Source organism: Panulirus ornatus, chromosome 29 (assembly GCF_036320965.1).
Source record: "Panulirus ornatus isolate Po-2019 chromosome 29, ASM3632096v1, whole genome shotgun sequence".
In the NCBI taxonomy this organism is placed as follows: domain Eukaryota; kingdom Metazoa; phylum Arthropoda; class Malacostraca; order Decapoda; family Palinuridae; genus Panulirus; species Panulirus ornatus.
The window spans coordinates 4255445-4282886 of record NC_092252.1 but is presented as its reverse complement, the minus strand read 5'-3'; the positions used below and the strand labels follow the sequence as shown (position 1 = coordinate 4282886).

At 37.8% G+C, this 27442-nt stretch overlaps 1 protein-coding gene and 1 long non-coding RNA gene across 4 annotated transcripts in view; one reads left to right on the top strand and one right to left on the bottom strand.

The window, feature by feature from the left end:
- LOC139758027 (uncharacterized) overlaps positions 1–27249 on the bottom strand; it is an 81623-nt gene extending 54374 nt beyond the window's left edge. The window contains exon 1 of the long non-coding RNA XR_011714749.1: positions 26660–27249. This is a non-coding gene — a long non-coding RNA (uncharacterized lncRNA). The remainder of the gene's footprint in view (positions 1–26659) is intronic.
- The window catches only part of LOC139758026 (nephrin-like), a 238177-nt gene that overhangs the window by 50249 nt on the left and 160486 nt on the right, over positions 1–27442 (top strand). The gene's annotated exons all lie outside the window — the stretch shown is intronic.

Here is a 27442-nt window from a genome sequence, read left to right as displayed (position 1 = left end):
AGAACGAAGAAACAAAATGAGAAATAGAAATGAAAATATAGCTAGAAGATCAATGATAAAAGGAAATGAAAGAGGACAGATAATGAAAGACGATAGAAATGAAATGGGGACAGGTAGATTATGAAAGATGAAAAGAAATAGGTGAAGGAAAAATTAAAAAGTTGTGATGGGCTGAGAAGGAGGAATGAAAAAGAAATTGATGAAATAAAAGAAAAAAAATCCAAGATAGAGAATCTATTTCATAAATACACGAAATCTCGAGAAACTGGTCAGATAAAAGATGAATATGAAATGCCCAACAATAGTCTATTATTAAACCATCCCACTTACATCCATCTCCAAAGGATCAAAAAATAAAAAAAAAAAAAGCTTTCAGTATTTGCTAAAGGAACATCAGAAACACGAAATCCTAAAAACTTAAAAAGCTTTCTTTATATTTTTTTCATTTCTTGTTATACTTTCCTGTCTGAAACAAAGACAAGAAAGGGATTTTAAGGAGTCGAATTCATTTTCTCTCTAACCCTCACGTTGACGAAGAAAAATGCCAAATACTTACGAATATACGTGTGTCATATATATATATATAACATTCTAACCTCCTTATCTTCAAACTACATTTCACCTTTGGGGTTCAATGTGATGGCCTGGTGGTTGAGGGGATCAGACATGGTTTATGGTATGGTAGTTTTTTTTCTAAGGCGTCTGTTTATGGTCTCTTTCGACGTGCCCCGATTTTTTTTTTTTTTCTTATTTCATGATTGTTGTTTTTTATGGCTTCTGCTTTTACAGTCTCTGGTGTTCAATGTTCCAGCGGTCTGCATTTTGAGTGGTCTTTGCTCTCTTGATTTCCGTTTTAGTGGTCTCTTGTTTTGGTGGTCTTGTTTTTAATGGCCTTTGCTCTCTAGGTTCCCGTGGTCTTTGTTTTGGTAGACTCTGGTCTTGTCAGAGTTCAATTCAGGTACTTAAAGAATTGGTGGTCTTTAGCTCATCTACCTTAATGGTCTCTTATCTCGTGGTCTGTTATCTTACCTGACTTGCTTGGTCTGTAGGTCACTGGTTTCTAACGAGGTCATCTTTTAGCTTATCTGGTAGCCTCTGGTTTCATTGTTCAATCAAGCAGAATTGAGTATCACTTTTATGAAACAGACGCAAATTGGTAGAATGTCTAAAAATTTAACACTATGAATTTATCAACCTGTTAAGTGTACTTAGATCTGGGCTGTCTGTCTAGCATCTTAAGTTCGGGCAAGTTTGCCCGCTAAGTGACGCTGTAATAAGCCCAAATGCGCGTCAAGAAAAGTTAGACGAGGCTAATTTGTCTTGGGCTAAGTTGGACTTGGGATTAAACCTCCACCCAAGTTAGGACAGGTGGGAAATCGAGTTAATTGCCTATGATTTTTTTCTTCTCAAGGATGGAGAATTAAATGAATGATAATGACCAAAAATTTAGTCCAATTAGGGGGGGGAAGCTATAGATTAATTTAGATTATTCTTCAAGGATAATGATACGAAAAAAAGATGTTGTAGATAAGGGTATTAGTTTAGGAAATATCTATTGTGAATTTACTTTGAATTTAGAGAATTTCTTGTGGTAATAAATTTTTTTTTCATCAAACTTCAAACCAATGTTTTTATTTACCCTATTCAAATTTGTCTACTTTGACCAAAAGTCCAAATTTCTACCCAAAACCGATATTAAGTCTCACAAAAAACCTTAAGAAATTGAAATAAAAAACCGAGAGAGAGCTTTTTGTCACTTTGAAACCAGTGGTATTATAAAGAAGATTTATGTAGAGATTGAGGTACTACCATGGCTAAGAATACCATCACTAAACTACAGTGGAAATTAAATTTGAAACGATTCCATAAAGACATGAAAAAGTTAATAAAAAAGTAACAATACTAGCAACTAGTTACACTTTCGTGTAATAATCACATCCTCTTTCTCTGTTTTCTTGAAAATATTCGAAAAGAGAATCTAAGGAATTGAGTGTTCTTAAACCCACAAGAACAGTTGAAATCAAGGACCAAAGTCTACTCACAAACACCTCAACCAGCAGATATATATATATATATATATATATATATATATATATATATATATATATATATATATAGTCACAACCTAATGAAAGTGAACACCCTACGTTTACCAATAATTGTGACTAAATCATATTAGAATTTGTGGAAATATGAGCCAATCATCTTGCTTGATTTTAATGACCCTGTCATGTATCATACGTTTTTTGTCCTTTGATCTTTCCTTTCCAATATGAACAACGAGGCTTGAATATATATACACATACACATATATATATATATATATATATATATATATATATATATATATATATATATATATATATATATATATATATCCACAAAGTCCTTGAAGACGTCTGATGGCAAGCGAGATAGGTTGTACTTTTCCTTTGTTTTAAGGGGAGGGGCAGCCTTATGATCGAGCGAGAGGGTTTGCTATACAGTTCTATAATTAGCCCCTGCCAGTGTTGCAAATGACCCCATTAGTTGGTTTAACGCTGTCTGCTCTCTTTTTTTTCCACCATATATATTATAGCGACCAGGGAAATATGTGGCACACATGTCCATGAGGCCTGGAATTTGATCCTGTAATGCTCTCTCTCTCTCTCTCTCTCTCTCTCTCTCTCTCTCTCTCTCTCTCTCTCTCTCTCTCTCTCTCCGCGTTTATGTATCTATCGATGTTTGCGTTATATAGGCATGTGTATGTATGTCTTGTCTCCTCAGATAAAGGGGAGAGAATACACACACACATATACATGCATACATATACATACACACAAGTTCTAACTCATAGATATGCCAGCAACTAGAATAACTTTCTCTGACTAACTATGCTTTGAAAATCATACTGAATATTTGATGTGTAAAGTTGTGACGGGCAAAAACTCTACCACACCAGGGAATATTTTCAATTTTGTCAACCTGCGGGTGACAAGAAAAAAAAAAAAAAAAAAAAAAAAGGTATGTATAGCATATTGAAAAATGAATTTAAGAATATTTGAATTCAAATCTTAGATTGGTCTAATGTCTATATTCCCCGGGTCTGCTTTATAAGGCTTCCTATCTCGATAGCTTATATAGGAATGTTTACATGGTTAGATATAAGGAGAAATACGTCAAATATATAAATAGATCCATAATCACGAGATAATGGCCACGCATTTACGAAGTCGTCTATGGCCACCTTATTGTTCTCCAAAGTGTGCCTATAGATCCTGATTGGCCAATCAGATGACACCTTCACGATTGATAATCAGACTATACTATCATTAACCCAGCCAATCGGAACCTTCCCTCCGGCAAAATAGCTCTCGATCTTGTCTCCCTCGGCTTAACATCTCTATTTTGAGAACCAGGTCTTAAAAAAAAAGACTCGAGATGGTCATGCTATTTTGTGGTTTGATGGATAATATGGGCGTTAATTTTGACAGAACATTTGAAATCTTTTCATGTATCCAAGATGGATTCATTCACTAACGAATAAAAATATTGAAATAGAATTCATCTAAAACATTATCAAACAGAAAGTCGATATGAACAGGAATTTTATTGGGAATAACAACTTGATAGCAGTCTTTTTTTTTAACACTTCCTTACTGTTCCTTATCAGCTTTGTACACATCTCGGAAACATGTGGAGCTGTTTGCATTTTTGATAACACTAGATTTAAAATCCTTTTGGACACTAGTCGATAACCGTCTCGTGCAAAATGCCAACTGGAACAGCCTCATTAAACGTCAACCATCATTCAGTTTTATCCAGTTCTAACGTCTCGTTACCATCAAAATATTATACGAAACAATGAACTTTAGAATTTCATAAATACATTCGAGGTTATCTGGACCTTTAAACACAAGATGGTTCGTTAGACACCTCTTATATCCTCTCAGAATAATTAGCAAGAGATAATCCAAGTGGCATATTAACCGGATTCTTATATTAAAAAAAAAAAAAAGATAAAAGAAAGCGAATTATGAAGTCATATAAATGTCCCTTTGTCTCCCGAGTCTCAAACCCCAAGAAGAGATGATTGGTGTGTGACAGTCTTGAAAGTCAATCACAAGCGATGCCAACTTGTTCTAGATTTCTCAATCATTTCTCCAGGGGGGAGGAGGGGAGGGTTAAAACTTCAGTCCTTTCAGAACTTCAGGTGACTGAAGGATTTCTTAATCATTTCTCAGCTTCTGAACCCAAGGCCTCTATGATATTGGGATTGCTCGTTCATCCATTTCAGAGTTATATTTCTTTTTTGTATCTCTCCCCTGATGATGTGATTAGTACACGAAAGTGCACCTGGGAACATGTGTTTCATTTCCTCAAGGACTCAGGAATACTATGTGTATATTATATATATATATATATATATATATATATATATATATATATATATATATATATATATATATATATTCACACACCTTAGCCTACGCCAACTAATATATCGACCGGCATCATGGAGGAGGATGAACAGCTGGGGTGACTGCAGATCACAAGGATGCGAACGTATGCTGTATCGACTCTAAGCTGCCCGTGAATGCGTCATGGTCAGCAACGCTAACTGCTACACCACGGAGGCTCACAATGCACTGCATGCAATTGTCTAATACAAATGTGATATACACAGAGTCGCAGTAGTAATTGCATGCGTTCATCACATAAATTTTCACCGCTAACGTCAAAGAAAACAGGACACGAGGTATCAAAGAAAATAGGAAACGAGGGGTCATTTGCAACGCCTGTTAGAGAGAAGCTCCAACTAATAAATACACAAAGGACAAAAATGGCCCAGTTTTCGTGACGGTAAATTTCAAAATATAAAAAAAGAATAGTTAAAGATCACATTTATCTTAATGATAACACTAGTTTTGGAGAAAAGTAGTGTACTAGTGTATCCTACAGTGTATTGGTGTGCATAATGTATGATGCATACTGTATGAAATCAAGACCTGACAGGAATCTCTCCTACGGGGTATTTGACATACATACAAGGATAGAAAAACATATACATCATAACAGAACGCAATATAGTTAGGATAACTATAAATAGTATCGATTAATTCGAGTAACAAGATTAATTAATGAAGTAACATAAGACATCCGAGATTCATTCACGTAATTTGATTCGTTAATCGAGAGTAAAATAGAAATTGAGATTAATTAGGGTATGATAAATTTTGAACATTACAGAGATTAATTCGAATATGATTACATGTCGGTTATTATATATCTAAGCTTAATTCGGTTGTAAGTAACGCTAAATAATGTGGATTATCTGAACACAAGGTAAGATACGAGTATATATAATTCAATTCTCTTTCATACTGCAACGAATTCATGGAAAAGCAATTTATCCGAGATCTCTTAAAGTTTGATTATAGAGCAAAATGATAATTGACCAAGATGAATCAATGAATACTGATAATTATTAGATAATCTAACACTGTCACCTTTAACACCCATGTACTTACGCTATCTTATAAAACATTTACGCAACTCAAAGGACCACATATTTCTGCTAACCCAAGAATTACATCTCTAAAAACCAAAAAAGTACATATTTACACAAGCCTAAAAAGAACAAATATACGCAAGCCAAAAAACAAATACGCAAGCCCATCCCCCCCAAAAAAAAATACGCCAACCTAATAAGAGCGTATATACGCAAGCCCAGACAGTACACAAGCCAAGTTAACCTATCCCTTTAAGGTTTACGCACATGGCGATGTCCTGAGGTCAGAAATCCAAATTGCTCAAAAGCGAATGGACTTAACATTTCTAACTGTACTCCATAAAAAGATAGAAAAATCATTAGGAATAAAAATTATTATTGATTATACAACACATCACAGACTATATGATTAAGTTACTTTTTCTATTATAGTCATTGCGCAATATATTCATATTATATAAGGTACAAGCCATGCTGATAGTAAAAGAACTTATGAAACTTTCTGATATTCTATCAAAAGAATTAATAAAACAGAACCATGTCTATATATATATATATATATATATATATATATATATATATATATATATATATATATATATAATTCAAATATCCTAAGCATTTAAAACTCTCTCTCTCTCTCTCTCTCTCTCTCTCTCTCTCTCTCTCTCTCTCTCTCTCTCTCTCTCTCTCTCTCCGTTATTAACGAGCCAGCTTCTCACGAGTAATTCATAATGATATAAAAATGATCACTTTTTTTTGGGGGGGGGGGGTGCAGGCGAAATGTGATATAATTACGCTATTTTCTTTTTCCAAACCGTCATATAATTCATCTTTTTCTTTCAACAAAAAGTTTCTAAACTATTTTTTTTTTTCTACCTCCTCCGTCAACCCTTCCGTCAAGACTGTGGCTAATGAGAATGAGTGATGGCTGTGGGTAGCCTTCTGCTTCCTGGGAATTAAGTTCTTTTTGATCCCTTTTTTTTCAAATCTTTTTTCGATTTATTTCCCTTTCAAGAAATATGCCACCCGTGGAGGTATAGATCTATTTCTTTCATAGATGATAGATATTCGTTTAGTGCGGATTGAAAATGAAAGACAAAAGGCCGTTCTTAAGTCTGTCTCCTGGCGCTACCTCGCTGATACGGTAAACACGGCAATCGAGCATAATAATAATTATTCTAAGTGGCGAAAGATATAGTCCGTCCTCTGGGAGAGAGAGAGAGAGAGAGAGAGCCACGTATTTCCTCCCGTGTCCGAAGTGGGGGGAAAAATGGCACAAACACGAATGTTTTTAAAACCCGAGATGCAGCTCTTCTCTTTCATATGACTGGCGTTAGAAGCGGCTTTTGGTAAACACTAGAGTCCTTTAGGAGACTCCAGATATATATATATATATATATATATATATATATATATATATATATATATATATATATATATATAATAATCTCCGAATATTGTGGATATATAAAAGGATATTCTAACTCCTGCTGTTGTGAAAATATTGAAGGATATTCTATCTCAGTGTTATTGATATATAGGAGGATATTCTATCTGAATGTTGTGGGTATATAGAAGGATATTATGTCCCGGAATATTATGAATATATAGGAAATTCTATAGTATATTAGATGGAAAATTTCGTGGTTTCTGACACTGGACATGGATAATTTTCGTGGTCTGTAATACTGTACGTGAGGATTTATTTCGTGATGTTTAATACTGTACATGGGGGATTTATTTCGTGGTCTATAACACTAGGTATGAATTATAACAGCGTCCATTGATTAATAACTAACAGAAAATACTGATATCTAAAAAAAATAATCTGAAGAAAATTATTTTGCTTAACTGATCATTGATTATCATTATGTAACTCATGTTATTCATCATGTCAATTATTTCAGAAAGAAATTTATCTCGTATATAGATTAACACCTACCCAGCCATGTTAACTTTTAACATGACTCTTATCCGGTTGTTGTAGATTATCACTCACCCAACCACGTTAACTTTTAACATGACACATATCTATTATGAATTACCTCCCAACACAGCCATGTTAACTTTTAACAGGACTCTTACCCGCCTAATGTTATATTCTTATAAAAGTTATTCTCTATCCCCACAGTCAGCTGCATAACTTGGATTGACGCGTGTTCATTCCACTTGTCTGAAAATTTACCTGTTGTTACGAGCTTCTGTATCATCCACAAACCCACTCATATCCCGTAGGAACGTGTGTGTGTGTGTGTGTGTGTTTTGCATTTATTAGAAGTTCAATCGATTCTAGTCAGTCGTGGCCCAATATATTTTTCTATCAATTTCATGCTATTCCTCCCAATGAGAATTCCTTATATTTCAGATCATAGATAAAAAAAAATTACATTTGCTTAGATTTTCCCTCTACAGCATCACTGGGTGGGAGATGGGAGTGTTACATCCCCTAAAAAGGGATTTAGAAACTAAGAAATTATGTTCATTTGTTGTCTGAATAATCCAAATTGTCTTTGATGCATTACGTGGAATCCAACAATTCATAATTTAGGATTACTTGATTACTTCCTCTTGACCCTTCTTTTATAGTTACTTTTAAAATTAATGTAAATAATTTTTCCCTTTGAGTTCATACTAGAATCCCTTAAAATGTCCAGATTCTAGTTCGTGTTAGAAGTCTTTAAAAGGAAAAGTCTCTTGTGCATTTACTCGCCTTTACTCCAAATATAACTTCAACCAAATATATTAAACTTCAGGTCAATCATACAACAATTATGATACATGCGGGATAATACACTCGCTTAAAGTATAAATTTCCAGAGACTTATTTAGAATTTATTTTCCTCAGATATCTCAACCAAAAAAAAAGGGGGGGAAGGGGGTCTTACGACATTATCTTTGATGATAATGATTAGCTTCATAATAACAGCATTTATTAATGCTCTTAATTATTCCGGGATTGTTAAAAAAGATTCAGGAGGGGGTGGGTTAAAAGGAGTATAATGAGATGACGGTGCCGAAGTGGGTCGAGGACAGAGGTGCAGTTGTCTAGACAGAAATCGTGTGTGAAAAATAAAAATCCTGCTTTCACATTCTAGGAGAAAAAAAACCCTGCATTCAGATTCCAGTAGAAAAAAAAATCCTACATTCAGATTCCACGAGAAAAAAAAAATCCTGCATTCAGATCCCACGAGAAAAAAAAATTCCCGCATTCAGATCGCACGAGAAAAAAAAATTCCCGCATTCAGATCCCACGAGAAAAAAAAATTCCTGCATTCAGATCCCACGAGAAAAAAAATTCCTGCATTCAGATCCCACGAGAAAAAAAATTCCTGCATTCAGATCCCACGAGAAAAAAAATTCCTGCATTCAGATCCCACGAGAAAAAAAATTCCTGCATTCAGATTCTACGAGAAAAAAAAATTCCTGCATTCAGATTCTACGAGAAAAAAAAATTCCTGCATTCAGATTCTACGAGAAAAAAAATCCTGCATTCAGATTCTACGAGAAAAAAAATCCTGCATTCAGATTCTACGAGAAAAAAAAAATTCCTGCATTCAGATTCTACGAGAAAAAAAAAATCCTGCATTCAGATTCTACGAGAAAAAAAAAATCCTGCATTCAGATTCTACGAGAAAAAAAAAATCCTGCATTCAGATTCTACGAGAAAAAAAAAATCCTGCATTCAGATTCTACGAGAAAAAAAAATCCTGCATTCAGATTCTACGAGAAAAAAAAAATCCTGCATTCAGATTCTACGAGAAAAAAAAAATCCTGCATTCAGATTCTACGAGAAAAAAAAATCCTGCATTCAGATTCTACGAGAAAAAAAAATCCTGCATTCAGATTCTACGAGAAAAAAAAATCCTGCATTCAGATTCTACGAGAAAAAAAAATTCCTGCATTCAGATTCTACGAGAAAAAAAAATTCCTGCATTCAGATTCTACGAGAAAAAAAAATTCCTGCATTCAGATTCTACGAGAAAAAAAAATTCCTGCATTCAGATTCTACGAGAAAAAAAAATTCCTGCATTCAGATTCTACGAGAAAAAAAAATTCCTGCATTCAGATTCTACGAGAAAAAAAAATTCCTGCATTCAGATTCTACGAGAAAAAAAAATTCCTGCATTCAGATTCTACGAGAAAAAAAAAATCCTGCATTCAGATCCCACGAGAAAAAATAATCCTGCATTCAGATCCCACGAGAAAAAATAATCCTGCATTCAGATCCCACGAGAAAAAAAAATCCTGCATTCAGATCCCACGAGAAAAAAAAATCCTGCATTCAGATCCCAGCATAAAAAAAAATCCTGCATTCAGATCCCAGCAGAAAAAAAAATCCTGCATTCAGATCCCAGCAGAAAAAAAAAATCCTACATTCAGATCCCAGCAGAAAAAAAAAATCCTACATTCAGATCCCAGCAGAAAAAAAATCCTACATTCAGATCCCAGCAGAAAAAAAATCCTACATTCAGATCCCAGCAGAAAAAAAAATCCTACATTCAGATCCCAGCAGAAAAAAAAATCCTACATTCAGATCCCAGCAGAAAAAAAAATCCTACATTCAGATCCCAGCAGAAAAAAAATCCTACATTCAGATCCCAGCAGAAAAAAAAATCCTACATTCAGATCCCAGCAGAAAAAAAAATCCTACATTCGGATCCCAGCAGAAAAAAAAATCCTACATTCGGATCCCAGGAGAAAAAAAAATCCTACATTCGGATCCCAGGAGAAAAAAAATCCTACATTTGGATCCCAGCAGAAAAAAAAATCCTACATTTGGATCCCAGCAGAAAAAAAAATCCTACATTTGGATCCCAGCAGAAAAAAAAATCCTACATTTGGATCCCAGCAGAAAAAAAAAATCCTACAGTTGGATCCCAGCAGAAAAAAAAAATCCTACATTTGGATCCCAGCAGAAAAAAAAAATCCTACATTTGGATCCCAGCAGAAAAAAAAATCCTACATTTGGATCCCAGCAGAAAAAAAAATCCTACATTTGGATCCCAGCAGAAAAAAAAAAATACTACATTCAGATCCCAGCAGAAAAAAAAATCCTACATTTGGATCCCAGCAGAAAAAAAATCCTACATTTAGATCCCAGCAGAAAAGAAATCCTACATTTGGATCCCAGCAGAAAAAAAAATCCTACATTTGGATCCCAGCAGAAAAAAAATCCTACATTTGGATCCCAGCAGAAAAAAAAATCCTACATTTAGATCCCGGCAAAAAAAAAATCCTGCATTCAGATCCCAGCAAAAAAATCCTGCATTCGGATTCCACGAGAAAAAATCCTGCATTCAGATTCCAGGAGAAAAAAAAATCTGCATTCAGATTCCACGAGAAAAAAAATCCTGCATTCAGAATCCACGAGAAAAAAAAATCCTGTATTCAGATTCCAGGAGAAAAAAAAAAATCCTCCATTCAGATTCCACGAGAAAAAAATCCTGCATTCACATTCCACGAGAAAAAAAATCCTGCATTCACATTCCACGAGAAAAAAAATCCTGCATTCACATTCCACGAGAAAAAAAATCCTGCATTCACATTCCACGAGAAAAAAAATCCTGCATTCACATTCCACGAGAAAAAAAAATCCTGCATTCACATTCCACGAGAAAAAAAAAATCCTGCATTCACATTCCACGAGAAAAAAAAAATCCTGCATTCACATTCCAGGCGAAAAAAAAAATCCTGCATTCACATTCCAGGCGAAAAAAAAATTCCTGCATTCACATTCCACGAGAAAAAAAAATTCCTGCATTCACATTCCACGAGAAAAAAAAAATTCCTGCATTCAGATTCCACGAGAAAAAAAATTTCCTGCATTCAGATTTCACGAGAAAAAAAATTTCCTGCATTCAGATTCCACGAGAAAAAAAAATTCCTGCATTCAGATCCCAGGAGAAAAAAAAAATCCTGCATTCAGATCCCAGGAGAAAAAAAAAATCCTGCATTCAGATCCCAGCAGAAAAAAAAAATCCTGCATTCAGATCCCAGCAGAAAAAAAAAATCCTGCATTCAGATCCCAGCAGAAAAAAAAATCCTGCATTCAGATCCCAGCAGAAAAAAAAATCCTGCATTCAGATCCCAGCAGAAAAAAAAATCCTGCATTCAGATCCCAGCAGAAAAAAAAATCCTGCATTCAGATCCCAGCAGAAAAAAAAATCCTACATTCAGATCCCAGCAGAAAAAAAAAAAATCCTACATTCAGATCCCAGCAGAAAAAAAAATCCTACATTCAGATCCCAGCAGAAAAAATCCTGCATTCGGATTCCACGAGAAAAGAATCCTGCATTCAGATTCCAGGAGAAAAAAAAAATTCTGCGTTCAGATTTCAGAAAAAAAATCCTGCGTTTAGATTTCAGGAGAAAAAAAATCCTGCGTTCAGATTTCAGGAGAAAAAAAATCCTGCGTTCAGATTTCAGGAGAAAAAAAATCCTGCGTTCAGATTTCAGGAGAAAAAAAAATCCTGCGTTCACATTTCAGAGCAGGAACCAAACTCTGTAAAAAACCAGTTCTATCAGGCCAAAAACAAAAGGATTATAATTATCTTACTGATAGTGGTATTAGTCGTACAAAGACCTTTCATACACGAAAATAAATTCAAAGTTCAAATTTCTTGTATTGGTTACGAAATTGTGGATTTCTGTCATTGACATTTTGAATTCTAGATTTACTCTGTTGGGATGGAGTTCTGTGGCTCAATCTCCTCCTCCCTTCTGTTAACCAGGATGATCATGTCGTGTGCCATGCAATACATGTGGCCAAAACGAAAATCATCGGCATCAATCTATCATTTCGCTTGAAATGCAGTTCTTGTTCCCATAGGAAGATTACTGGTGATAATAAAGAAGGCGAGGAAGAGGTAATCATCTAGACTTTTGGGACGAGGCGCCACATACTTCAACATACAGGATGGAATGTGTTCGACCGATGTCTGGCACGCTATGTGATCTTCGCATGACCGCACACGTACGTGTACATTACGTACATATAAGCACACGAGGATGTTACTAGGTCATCTCATTTTCTACACACACATATATATATATATATATATATATATATATATATATATGACAGACCTAGAGAGGACTAATCCTTTACTACAACGCATTTTCCTTTCTGTATTTGCCATAAGCTCTTCAGGAAGAAGAAATTGAGTAAAATCTGATCACGAGAGAACGACTTCTGGATGTAACTAAATGCATTGAAGGACAGACTCTTCCTCTCCTCCTGGTAGTGGGTCTTGAATAGATTATTCAGGGCAGACGATAATTAAGGTATCATTAAGAACTTTAGTAGTCTCGCGATTCGCTAATGAGTGTGGACAGTACGATTACGAATGAAGTCAACAAAACATTTGTTAATCATTGTAATTACCGTTCTGCATATCATTAACTTCAGCATTGGGGTGGGGATGATCTAAAGCTGAAATTCATTTTGGATGACACTCAAACGCGAGATGGGGTTTAACTATTCCTCCTTTCCTTCATTTAGAGGAAGAACTAGGTTGTTACGTTGTTTACAACAGTAGCAGTTGTGACGCTACCCATTTTATATAGAGACGAACATCAAAAGAAATTCTATACACATGTATACGTTGAAATGTATATGTATGTACATGTGCGTGTGTAGGCGTTTACATATATATACATGTGCATGTTGGTCCATTCTTTCGTCTGTTTTCTTGCGCTACCTCGCTAACGCGGGAGACAGCTGCTAAGTATAATGAATAAATGAATATACATATATAACGTGACCCCGTATAAAGATACAGGCTACTCACACGCATACATAGCCTGTAATTCACTTCATTTCTCATACACGAATTTTCGTGCATGTTCCTTGTTTATTTCATAAACTCCCCCTTCGCTTGATACTAGTAAAGGAATGGTAATGTCTCGCCTGTATCGTGTCTTTATTGCTTTACATCCATTAGACTAAGTGCACTTCAGCCATCTACCCTCCCAACACGTACGTACATACTTGGGCACTTAAACGTCCCTTTCCCTACCTGCAAGTACGAGTTAACCTTCTCCCGTTTATACAATTAAGGCTGTAAAAGAGTTTGCACTCTATAGCAAGTTCGTCCGCCAATAAAAAAAAAAAAAGAAAAAGAACTCTGTACCAGTTTCTTTTAAACTTTCTGCGTTTGTTTTATATCTGGTGGGGGGGAGGGGTGGTGTTGGATTTGTTCTCATGGATCCTGCAGACATTAGCTCGTCTCATTTGAAACTTTGAAAACACTCAGGATATTCTGAGTAAATGGGAAAGAATCGTACGTCCGGCAAGGCAGCTACGCTTTTAGTGGTCCCGCTAGTGCCGGCCGGCTGCCAGATATCTGGTTGGAAATTTCGTACGGAAATGGCTTTACATATAAGTCAAGCAATTAAGAAATGCATGATAAACATACACAAATACCTTGCCTGCTTATATGTTCAGTCCTCAATCATCATATATTATATTCTTACGATTTCACGGTAAAATGAATCACTTTTTTACCAAATTGTGTCCTCGCTACGTCACTTCGTTGCACATCAACTGACTTTTATTAGTTTCCTGTATCTCCCCTGGTGATGTGATTATTACACGAAAGTGCACCTGGGAACTTATCGAGTTTCATTTTCCCCGTGGACTCTTAGGGTATACTTGATTACGCGCAAAATTGTGATTCTATCCAACCATATATATATGATATTGACGATTGCCATTGGCGATATCATGGTTATTTTCAGGGACTAAAAAGCTTTAAATATACCCTCTAGGAATTAAAGATCATCCCTGAGAACTAGTTCAATGTAATTCACACTAATTTTAGAGATTATTCCAAACCTGCAGAATAATTCATTAGAGAAGAATACCTTCGGCGGAATTCAGGTATAAACCTCCAAGACTGGAGAGACAGAGACAGAGACAGAGAGAGAGAGAGAGAGAGAGAGAGACAGAGTAGAAACAAGGTAAACGTATTATCATTTCCCAGCACGGGAGATAGAGAGAGGGAACGAGAGATAGGATAATTTCTCGTTTGCCACCCAGAGTTGAAGATTACAAATTTGTCCATAATTCTGTTTCCTTCTGGGAATGACGCATTATTCAGGACCAAGCAGCAGGCGAGGAGAGAGAGAGAGCAAGAGAGAGAGAGAGAGAGAGAGCTCTTACAACCAGCCAAGCCACCGCCACCAAGACTAAGTTTTTCCGGGTGGGAACAGAGGACATAATTCGTCATAAAAATGTCTCCACCGAATTCCTGGGAAGCCAGGAGGGCGAACTGATGATGATAATCGTGTGTTACATCACACACAACACTCGCACTCCTCCCCTGTGGCTTTCTGCAGTGGCACATCTCGCATGGTTATATATCCAGGTGAATTTGTCTGGAACTTCATCTTCTCGGTATATCTACAGGATATATCAAAAATCTTTTCAGTTTCTTGTGCTAGGGGAGAGGAGGGTGTATGAATACTTAAATCCCAATCCCCCCTCCACCCCCAGCAAATGGTTACCTACTGTCATGAGGATTTGCAATGGGGAGTGAAGAGAGGAGGGGAGGGGAGAGATGTCAGGCCTCAGCCACCCACTGCAATGCACCACTGGGACCCTGGCAGTCAGGTTCTTCCTACTCTCTCTCTCTCTCTCTCTCTCTCTCTCTCTCTCTCTCTCTCTCTCTCTCTCTCTCTCTCTCTCTTTAGTACGTACACACATACACACACATAGAAGGGGAGTAATTACATAAACAGATGAAGGAATGACAGGCAAGAGAATATAGCAGACAGTGACCTGTTCTTCTGTCAAATCTATTGCCCCGTCATGATGCAATAAATGAATTAAGAGTGAAAAATTATGATTGAAATAAGAGATTAAAAAAAATTTTATCAAGACGATGAATCAAGACAAAATCTTGCTGGTATTTACTGGATTTTTCTTTTGTTTTCGTACACTAAGTGATGGGGATCGTCTCCATGGTATTTAAAGGCAACATTAATGACTTCATTAGAGGAATTGATGTCTGTACTAGTGGCACTGGTGTCTGCAACAGTGGCGTTGATGTCTGTAGCAGCAGTGGTGATTATGTCGTAATCAGTGTTTGATAATGGGCTTAATGCTCTCTGTTCCAGTGGCTAAATACTGGCAGAACTGACTGAAATGGAGTTGAAAATCTCTTTGCCAGTGGTAAATTCCTGCGTCCAGTCAGCAGTGGCTTAGTGTCAGAACTGATTGAAGTGTAGCTGAAAGTGTGTTTTTTTTTTCCTCAGTGTTGAGTTCTTACAGTCACTCAAGTGTTTAAAGTGACAGAAATTAGTGAAAAGTGTAATAAGAATTTTCTCCCCAGTGGCGAGCTCCTGAGGGGGGCCCACTAAACAGTGGCAGAAGTGGAGGGGGAGAAGTGGAGCAGAAAGCAGGACGATCGATGACCCAACCAAGTTATACAAGACTCTCACCTTTACCGAGCCCCATTCACCTGTCGCGTCCAGGTGGAAGCCCCCAAGGCTTAAGGCTGGTCCTTCCACACTAAGAAAGTCCCTAGTCTTAAAGCTAGACTCCATACCACACCACGAACGCACACACAAACATCTATCCCTCTCTATGATTTAGCGTCCTCAACATAGCCGATCCCATCAACATAGCCACAACTATACTTACCCTCTATCCATCGCCATCCCAACATGATCACACGACACTTATCCGTACCCTAACATAACCACGACCTTAGCATAGCCACCTATCCATCGCCATTCCGACATGATCACATACACCTGTCCGTACCCTGACATAGCCACAACCATGACCTTAACATAGCCACAAACACGAACTTGTTTTCTAATCATCCTCTCCCCCCCTCAACAACATAACCACAACATGGGTCTCTCGTTTTCTCTCCCCCTCCCCCCTAACATAACCACAGACACACCCATTTTCTAACAATCCCACCCCACGATTACCACACATGTTAATTTCCTCTCACATCTGTACAATACCTCCCGCGCTCAAATACCGCTCACTCTTCTCTCGGTAACTGGCTGCCCACACGCCACAGTCCAATGCATTCCAGATCAGATCTCTCACTTTCTCACTCCCTCTCCACCACCCTCGCTCCTTTCCCCACCCTGCAGACGCACAGACATATGTAAACACATACTTCTCCCCCCCCCGTAAAATGACCTCAAACATCCCCTCAAGACTTTACGCATATTCGCTTCGCCGTCTCCCAGCAACGCACAAACAAATTATATATATATATATATATATATATATATATATATATATATATATATATATATCATTTTTAGTTCAAGCTTGAAACAATCATACATGAAAGATTACGCAAAAAGAAACGAAACTTCATTCTTTTTCATATTAACTTGTCTCGTAACCCTGTTAACATCCGCTGAAAATAGAATTTCTCTTAGCTTTCACATAAAAGTAATGCTGGGCAATTACATTAAAAAAGAACGACTTGTCTTAAGATTATATTTTCAGTCTCATAAATCTCCATGAATTGGAGTAATTAGATGACTTAAGTCTTAATTCCATTTCAAAATGTCTTAAGTCTGGAAGTTGTTTTTTGGGGAAAGTTTTTCATACGATTTGCTTTGGCAAATAAAGAAATTGATGACAGGTCAAATAAGGTCACTGTGGAACAGCCATAAGGCTTCCTAGGTTGTGTGTGCGTGTGTGTGCGTCCGTGTGTAGAATTATCCATCCCGAAGTATCAGCTCATTTTCACACACCCAAAAAAGCTTTTACACTAACACAAAATGTTGCGTTCGACGTAAAGACAAGACTATTATCTTTTGCCCAAAAGTGGGGGGAAAAGGGAGATACATGGGAGCGTTGAAGGGCTGAAAAAGGGAGAAATGGAAAGAGGATAAGCAAGAATATAGGAAATAAGAGGAAAGGGGAAGTGAAGGAGGAAAGAGAAAAGTGAAGATTATCTTTTTGGTTACTTATTTTTTTTATTCACTAATTTTAATGTTTTATTCGATGTATTCATAGCTATTTCTATCTTCGTATTTCCATGTTTTTCTCTTATTCCTTCTCAACATTCTATCTCGTATTCTCTCTCATCAGTCTCCCAATCCAGACATCAACTGGGACGCTATTGGCGAATTACTCTCAGGCAAACTAGCACAGCACGCCTCTCTCTCATTGGCTGGCAAGAACGAATCAGTCGTTCGTGTCCTTGACTGTCATTCGTAAAGAGCCGTTCGAACGTCTAAAATCCGAAATGTATGCCATGCGTTCGTGCGTGTTATGTGGCGAATGTCAATTTCTTTGCCTGGATTTTTTTTTTATTTTCCCTAGATTATATTTTTTCCCCTGTCAAATGCCCTTTGATTATTTTTTCCCTGCTATTGTCAAGTGTCATTGGATCTTTTTTTCCTCCCCCTGTCATAATTAACGCAACTTGGACCAATGCTTTATAGTTATAAAAGTAACCCTATCTATTACTTCCAATAACCAAAAAAGTAACCAGATCCATTATTTCCAATTATCATAAAGGTAACCCGATTCTATTCCCATTTCCTGTAAAAGTAACCTAGACCTATTACTTCTATTTCCTATAAAAGTAATCTAGATCTATCATTTCTATTCAGCAACAATGTCACCTAGATATATCACCGTCTGTTTTCAATGATGGTGTACTTCACTCACCCTCCCTCCCCCGTCTCTCTCTCTCTCTCTCATATCCAATCCGACTCCGGTTCCCCTTTTCTCCTCTCCAATTCAAAAAAAAAAAAAATATTTCTCTGCGCATGCCATGAAAGGAGACTGAACCCCTCTTTTTTTTTTCAAACACGTCTCATCACCATTGCCTCAAAAACTTGGTACAGTTTCTCCAACACGACCAGGACTTGGCTTGGTGCCCGGGGTCCCCAAAACCCAGCAAGCAAGCAAGCAGGCAGGAAACAGAATTGACGACGGAAAGCAAAGATCCGATACTTTTATGCAGGCCGGGAAGTAGGAGGAGGAGAGTGGGTTGGGGGTGTGGGGAGAGGAAAAAAGAAATGTGATATTGCATCTTTATTTTCAGTTAATGGGTCTCAAAGTCGGGATTATGCATATTCCTCCTCCTTCTCCTCCACCTCTTCCTTCTTCTGGGTCTGGTTCACCGAAGATGTTAATGTCTTCGGAGAGCTGTGGGCGAAGCATTGAACCATTTCATGGTAAGAAAGGTCGAATCTTCTTCGGAGGATTTTTCCCTTTTTAAACCTTCCGCACGGAGGCAGATATGCCATAATTACAACTTTCACGAAATTCCCGAACGACATAGTGTGAAACGTAATCCATAATGAATTAGAATTTACCTTAAAGGTTCCTTGATCTCTAGAACTACACCGAAGTAGAAATGATTCGACTAAAGACAGCACAACCAAAATTACACCGAGGTAAATATAATTCGATTAAAGACGAACTAAAGGCTTAACAGAGGACTTAGTTGATAAAGGACTTATGATTATATGATCCTTAAGAAAATGTAGTTTTCAAAATCTTCGCCGCGAAAGAAAACGCGACATCGCCGGTTCGGAGCTTCGGATAGAACCGAACCTCGGGAGTCTACCACTCTTGTGGCCCCTTTCCTTTTTGATCGATGTCGTCGTCTTCTTCTCCAGGAACTCCACACCTGATCAGAAATCAATCACACCATCAACACTCGAGTAGCCCTGAGAGGTGAGGTGGGCCTGATGGATGATGGGTGCAATATTGGCTTTCTATAGCTCGGGTACATGTGTTTGAATCCATTCGGAACAGGGGAGGGAGGTTTCTGAGAATGCCTCGAACACAATCGCTTCGAACTGCTGTTTGACATTGTGGGAAGGGAGGGACGGAGGGGGATTTCGAGTTTTTTTTTCAATATATTCAATGGTGTAATTTTCTAGGTGATTACTATAATCAATTTATCACCGATTAGCTAATGTTATAAGAATTAGTCTGACGTCATTCAGCCCTTTGCATCTACAAGTCATTAATGTCAATCCTCGCATGAATTACCATACTAAATGCAGAAACATTTAGTTATACGTTTCATCGCAAATTTGCTGTATACGTAAATGGAATTTTATGTATACTGGCTCTCCCTTAAATTCTTACTTAGAGAAATGAAAATAACTAGTCAAGGAAAATGTATTGCAATATCATAAGCTTCCGATGCAAATGCATTGCAATACTTTTTTTTTTTTAGTTAAACTTAACTAACATTCTTCCGTTTCTCTTCCTGTTAGACACTAATTGTTATGAGTTTTTTTCCTCAAAGTTTTCACATTTTCTTTTCTCGGCTTTTGACCCGAGGGTCAGGTCAGAGGTCACACCATTATACCCGAGGGTTGTAGTGTCGTGTGTGTGTGTGTGTGTGTGTGTGTGTGTGTGTGTGTGTGTTGTACCCTTGCGTTCAACGCCCTCGCACCTCCGCGTTCAACGACCTCGTATCCTAGTATTCAACACCCTCGCATTCAACGCCCTCTCATTCAACGCCTTTGCGTTCAACGACCTTGTACCCTCGTGTTCAACGACCTCGTACCCTCGTTGTCAAGCGGGCTCATATCCATGTGCAGGAGAGCGCATGAGCGTCCAATGATCTCATCCACAACCCACGATGGACAACTGTAAAACGACCATTTTCATTTAGCATCGTAAGCCATCCCAGCGATTCAACCACATGACCAACCCAGAGTTTGCACATTCAGACGAGGGTAAAGAGGCAGTACAGCATAATCTTTGTAGAAAAAATACCCAACAGGAAAGATAAAAAAAAGATAGATTAAGATCAAAGAAAAAAAGATAAGAGATTAAGATCAAAGACAAGATAAGAAATATAACCAGCATACGAATCTTCATTTTGGGGAGCGAGGCGAACTACATCTGTCGACCGTCTCAGGAACTAAATCTCTTACCCTCCCCCCCACCTCTCTCTCTCTCTCTCTCTCTCTCTCTCTCGTGGATTCTTATTGGATATCGGCGCCAGGGGCTTCGGCCAATCGCCTCTTGGCTACCATTACCATGAGACTATGGTGATGGAAGGCAGGAGAGGATATACGTTTACCAACGGAAATAAACCCGCTACAGGCAAACTTTAGCTCATAAATCCATGCCATGTATCAATTTATGAGGGGAAGTTTTTGCTTCCTCCTTCCTCCCTCGCGCGCGCATGCCCACGGCCAAAATTCGAACGTCCTTCGAGGAGTTGCGATTCATCCCGTGCGCGTTTTCTATATACGGGTAATTATGGATAGTGTTTCCCCACCCTTCGAGTCTTCAGTTATAATTTTCCAGTGATAATTTCTCTTCCTAACGAGATTTTGATAATTACTCATGATGAGACAGAGACAAAATATATATACACACACACTTACGAATCTTGGCACAACAGATGGAAAATGAGGGTTACTTGCAAAGTATATGGCTCAACCTTGAGGCCATTTTCTATCTTGATCCTATCGTCAACAGGCATCATTCACAATTAAAAACTGGAAAAGTTTTACTTGTCCAAGTATTTTTCTCATCCATCACAGGTTCCTGTCATATAGATTTTTGCGAGAGATTGATGAGGGCAGTCGTGCGAATTTTTGTTGGTAGGGTTCGATCCTGTATTTGGAAAAAGAATTCTATATCAAATTCACTTTAAAAAAAAAAAAAAGATAAATGCACGAGAGTTGATGAAGTGGGACTTTTGAATAGGTTCGATGGTGATTATCTATGATTATTAACAGTACTGATATGATTATATAATGAAGTGCGATAGTATATAGTTTATTTTTGTCCATTTGTATATATTTTATAGTTTCGAAGACGTTCGAAATATTTTCCCCATTACAAAAGAATTTTTAGATTACCTGCGACATGAAATTCAAATCATTTATTAAGAGGAAAAATTACCCTTGGTATATGTGAAAGATACCATAGTCTCCATGACTGCAATGATTCTATTTCTGACAAGTTTTTAAGAAATATCAAAAGTTCGTTTTCAGTGAATTTTGGAGAAAGTTACATTGGTGTCAATTTTTTTTTTTTACATCAGTAATCATCATTCGAAAACGATATATCCGTTCTCAGGTTTAAAATTTATTATTACGAATCACAATCTAATTTTCTTTTTTTTTTTTTTTTACATATTCGTCGAAAGAAAGTCATCAACTGTAAATAAAAAGATTCCTCAGTCATTATTAACAACGCTATCTTTTACATCTTGTTTTCCGATTGAGAGAGTAAAAAAAGAAAAATATCTGGTCCATTGTTTTTGACAATTTAAGATAAAAATTACGAAAATATTACCATTGTTCATTTTTTTCAGCAAAAAATTTACAAATCAATTCAAAATATATTTCACTCCTTAAATTTTCCTATATTTGGATTTATATAGAACATCCCTGTTTGTAGATAGATTATTATTCATATGCATCTATGGTGCCTTCACCAGATATCAATTCTATAAGATACGAGATTGGGGCTTTGTCATCTACAAGGAATTTTGTTAGATATGGCTATAGAAAAAAAAGACTAACACATGACCGTCTCGAAATCATTTATGATACAATAGACAAACATGAATAACAATATGTCTATCGATGTCAAATCGCATCCATGTTAATACCGATGCAATATTTAACTTTTGATGTATTCTGACTTAATCCGGACCCAACACGCGTACCTAAATAGTTTCCTGCACCACGAGAGAGAGAAAAAATTGGAAAAAATTGCCGATTTATTCAGAAGATTGAAAATGCAATAGGGCGCTATTCATTTACCTAGACACACGTCGGCCGTTGAAAGTGCCACAATAATTTAGCTAAAATGCACAAGTCTGTAGCAGTTGAGCGAGATAGAGTAGCAGCTTCAAGAGAGAGAGAAAGAAGGGAAGGGCAGAGAACCCTGTTGGTCTATTTCGGGTCCCCCCCTCTGCCGACGACATAGCCAGAGTGGCACCCCCCCCCCCCCCCAGAATTTAGATTCCGAGTAGATGGAGACAGAACAGTAAAGCAAGAGAGAGAGAGAGAGAGAGAGAAGAGAGAGAGGCAGAGAGAGAGAGAAGAAAGCTGAAACATGCCACAACACAATGGCTGGACAGGGTACGCGCCACGTCCGACCGTTTTTTGTGCAAAAGTCAATCACAAATACAAACGTACTCCGGCTTTCCTAAGCTTCGTTAATAAAAGAAAATTTCCCCATCAGGATAGTTCCCTCCCTCTCTTTCTCCCTCCCTCCCTTTGCCGTGTGACCCTGTCTTTACGGAAGCATCAAAGAGTCATCAGTTCGACTTAAAAACAAGAATTTTTTTTTTTTTTTTTTTTTGGGGGGGGGGGGGGGTAGCGGTCAAAGTAGCGTGAATGAGGAAACCAGAGGACGAACCTCTGGCTATTGAGGCTATCAGATGTATGACATGTGTTCTCTGAAGTCCGGGCGAGGCGACAGAATAATTGCGGCCACAAATTTCTATTCTGTAAATTGAAACGCGTTTCAAAAAGGATCCAGTTAAAAGCGAAACGGAAACCTGAGAAAGGAGGTGAAGCATTGTAAGCGAAACCACAACAAAATAGTGAATGTCAGACTCTTTTGTTAGGGAAACACACACAGACAGACACACACACATGTATATATATATATATATATATATATATATATATATATATATATATGTGTATATATGTGTATGCGTAGCTGTACGAGTGTCTATATGTGTGGTGGGGGTAAAAGATAACATGAAAAGATAAGAAAAAAAAAGAATCATTGCAAGATATGGTGTTCAGACACACTGTTTAATTTCCCATACAGATATTACAGGGCCACACGGTGGGAAGCATTCATTCCAAACCCATTCCTGAAACAGGTCATTTCAGATTTTTTCCCCCCAATATCAATACCAGTTAAGAAAACGGGAAGATGGCTCCGTGGCTTATCTCTCTCTCTCTCTCTCGTGAATGAAGCGAGCATGTGGTCTATCTTTTTTCTTTCCTCCTTTCGTTTTTTCTTCCCTTTCCATCCTTTTCTCCTCCTCCTCCTCCCTAATCCGACCAATCCCTCTAACCTCATCTTCCGCTGAAACCTAATCAACTTTTCTCTGACTCCATCCAATCAATAAATTAGGGTGTACGAGATTTTCTCTTTCCCTCTTACTTTAAGAGGACTGTCAGCTCGCATAGCATACAGATGTATACATATACACACAAAGACACGCTCCTAAGTTCATAATACGTACACATACACCCTCACACATGTACTTAAGTATACAAATGTTGAATCATACAGTTACTCACACCCACCGAAGGTTGGCGAATGTATGCACATACGCACATTTTTTACAGTCTACATAAAGCATGAAAACGTATGCACACAATTATACATGCACACATAAAACATGTTGTACAGAGACATTCGCTTCCAAAAGTCCGTATGAAACATACATACACATCAGCTGTGGCAAAAAGAGAAAAATAATGGCTTATACAAAAATTGAAAAAAATTCGATTCAGTTACGTTAGAAACATTACACAGTAATTTAGATATTCTCGTCTCTCCAGTCATCATCTGGACCATATTCGATAGCACACGGAGACTTGTTCATTTTGCCATAGTCGTCACCTGCCACCAGGGAGATCCCTCTTCCCTTGGGTTGCAGTACAACACCACAACCACATCGAGACCATCCGACACTCTTAAGAGACCGGTAGATACCCTACTATTATAACATCTTATACCAACCATTATAAACATCTTCGTTAATAATCATAATTCATGTATCAGTCTACAGTACAGCTCTTGCGCAAAGTCTAAAATCTCTAATTCTAAAGTCTCCCTCTATTGCCGAAGGTAATTAACAATGCAAGCACCACTTTTTTTGGCTGCAACTCGTTCAATATTCCGACAAATAGTAGTAGTAGTAGAAGGGAAAGAAAGTAGTCGTACTAGTAATAGTAATAATGAGTGGGATAGTAATATCTTCCTACTCAGAAGACCAGGATAATTATCATCAAACTTTGCATATCTGCATAATCACTTCTTAAAGCCATAAAATCCGCCAGCCAATCAATTTCGCCCGAGGCCTTGGGTAAGTTAAAATAGCGTTCACATTATCCTGGTGACTAATTTGCGAAGGATAGGAAGATCGGGAGAGAAGAGAAGAGAAGAGAGAAAGTGTGATAAACTTTATCAACCTTGGTAGCCATACAAGTGTCAACAGACAAGTGTATATGTAAGTCTTCATCTACATACGTGTGCGTGTCCTTGAGTTCGACAACGGAATTTGATCTTTAGTTTGTGTATATGTATATATTTATGTGTATATATATATATATATATATATATATATATATATATATATATATAGAGAGAGAGAGAGAGAGAGAGAGAGAGAGAGAGAGCTGGAGAAACTTTTGCAAGGGGGAACATCGAGTTAACGAGGGTACTAAATAGCAGTGGAAAACTCAACTCAAGATAATGTAGGTAAATGTAGCCAAAGTGTAGGAATGTCCTCAGCTCTCCACTTAATGAAGACGTGTGTTGGCAATTCTGCCACAGCGGGGGGCCTCCGGACATTTTATTCTCGCTCTTTTTTTCTCTCTAAAACCTGGATAGATTAATTTCCGAGAAAATGTTTTTGCGTTAGCATGCAGGGCAGACCAGGGCCGTCCCCTTCCTCCCCCAGTGCCAACGCCTGTAGGCAGTGTCCTTTATCATTCTGAATCGAGTTGTGTGTTGCAAGTGGGTGAGGGTTGTGTGTTGTGGTTGTTTTGCTTGTTGTATCAAATTTCTTTTTTTCATGGCCTGTGTGGTAGTAGTAGTACTTCTTTTGAAGTTTGTGGGGATGATGGTGTGGTGTGATGGTTTGTGGTGGGGGGTTGTGTGGTATTGTGGTTTTGGAATTTGTGTGGCAAGGTACTTTAGTTTTGTGTGGTAAGGTGGTTCTGGGGTTTGTGTGGTGCTGGTGTTATTTTTGTGCGTTTTTCGAGATTTCATGCTACGGGTTTTTCCTGTGTTCTACGAAGGAGTTTTCAAAAATGTCTATAGTTCTATGTGTTTTAGAGACAAGGTAGAGCGAGATCCTGATGTAGGTCGCCTTGAGTTATATAATGTCGAGCCTAATATTCTCCCTCTCCCTCTTTTACTCAATCTATCGTCTATTGATAGAGTATCCAATATGCAGTTTCCACTAATGCTACCCACCCACCCCGACAACACACCACGCCACAGCTTTCCTCCGGATTTTCGTCGAAGCAACATTGCCATTGCAACATTCTTGCAACACAAGCCGTAACCCGCAGCTGTCTAGCACACATGTTACCTTGGTTCGAATCCCTCCAACCACTTTCCCCCCCCCACTCTTTAATCCATCTTATGTACTTGGTCTGCCTCTCCGTTTCATTCCTAGCCGTTTCTCTGGTTGAAAAACGTTTTCTTCGTTCCTTGTTCCCCTGACAAACTCTTATTAATCATACAGTGTTGTCCCTTTGGTTTGACTCAATCCCTCGTCTCCTCGCTTCATTTTTTGTTCATCATTCAAAAGTCATTCCTTAACGTCCCCTCAATCTATCTCATTCCATTGTCATTCACATCTTTCTCATTCCTTCAATTCGTAATCAGTATAAGAACGCCTTTTCTATCACTATGTGTGCATTAAGTCTCAAGTCTCATTCCCTTACGACATAATCCTCACTAACAACTTTACATAATCATCTATAAAATTGTTATCAACATTTAAGGCATTTTCGTAACCTGAATTGAACTACCCAGTACTCGTGTCTAATATCTCTACATGCATTCATTAAAACACGAATCTAAAATTGTTATTGCGCGTATATTCAACATTCATCCTTATGAATCATTTACAATTTCAACGGTTATTGTTTGATATATATCTAGCAATAATAATGATATGTAATCATATGTATATATGCATAGATATAATTGATATACCAGCAATAGATAAGTGTCTAAAGAAAAAAAAAAATCTTAAAAACTAAAGAAATAAATTAACTAAAAACACCTAATCTGCAACGTCAATATTTACGAAGGAAAAAAACATCGAACACAAACAAAAATTCAACGTGGAGAATAAAACCCAGAACGGTTTCCGTACAGTTATAATCTACCATCAAAACCAGTAAATCCAAAACACTTGGAAAATCCAGATTGAAACCACACAAAACCTCACTACAATAATAGAACAAATACCTGTATACGCTTAGCGTATTCCTCCTGTATACGCTGAACGTATTCCTCCAGTATCCGCTATGTGTATTCCTCCAGTATCCGCTATGTGTATTCCTCCAGTATCCGCTATGCGTACTCCTGTATCTGCTATGCGTATTCCTCCTGTACGCGCGCCACGCGCGGAAGATACCAAGATCCGTATAAGACGACCTGCACATGGTAAGGAGACACTGAGGAGTGAGTCCCACTCCCCCACACACTGTCCCACATTGGGTCTGTCCAGCCGACCGGCTAAGGGGCACATGATACCATGTTTACATGTAGTTAGCTGAGGTAGTTGGGTCGTTGCGAGACCGCTTGTTCGAAGTGCTGGTCCGCCCCTCCCGTGTGTGTTGATGATGAACGCTTGTCCTGTGGATTTCGCTTCGTATGGACGATAGAACGAAGTATTGTAGTAGCTACAGACGATATAACGAAGTATTATAATAGCAACAGACGATATAACGAAGTATTATAGTAGCAACAGACGATATAACGAATTATTACAGTAGCAACAGACGATATAACGAAGTATTACAGTAGCAACAGACGATATAACGAAGTATTACAGTAGCTACAGACGATATAACGAAGTATCATAGTAGCTGCAGGAGAGAGAGAGGGGGGGGCGCGGGCGGGTTATCTCTCTCTCTCTCTCTCTCTCTCTCTCTCTCTCTCTCTCTCTCTCTCTCTCTCTCTCTCTCTCTCTCATAAGCCATGGCAAAGTCATACATCACCCTCGCTAGCTATACGCAGCCCCCCCCC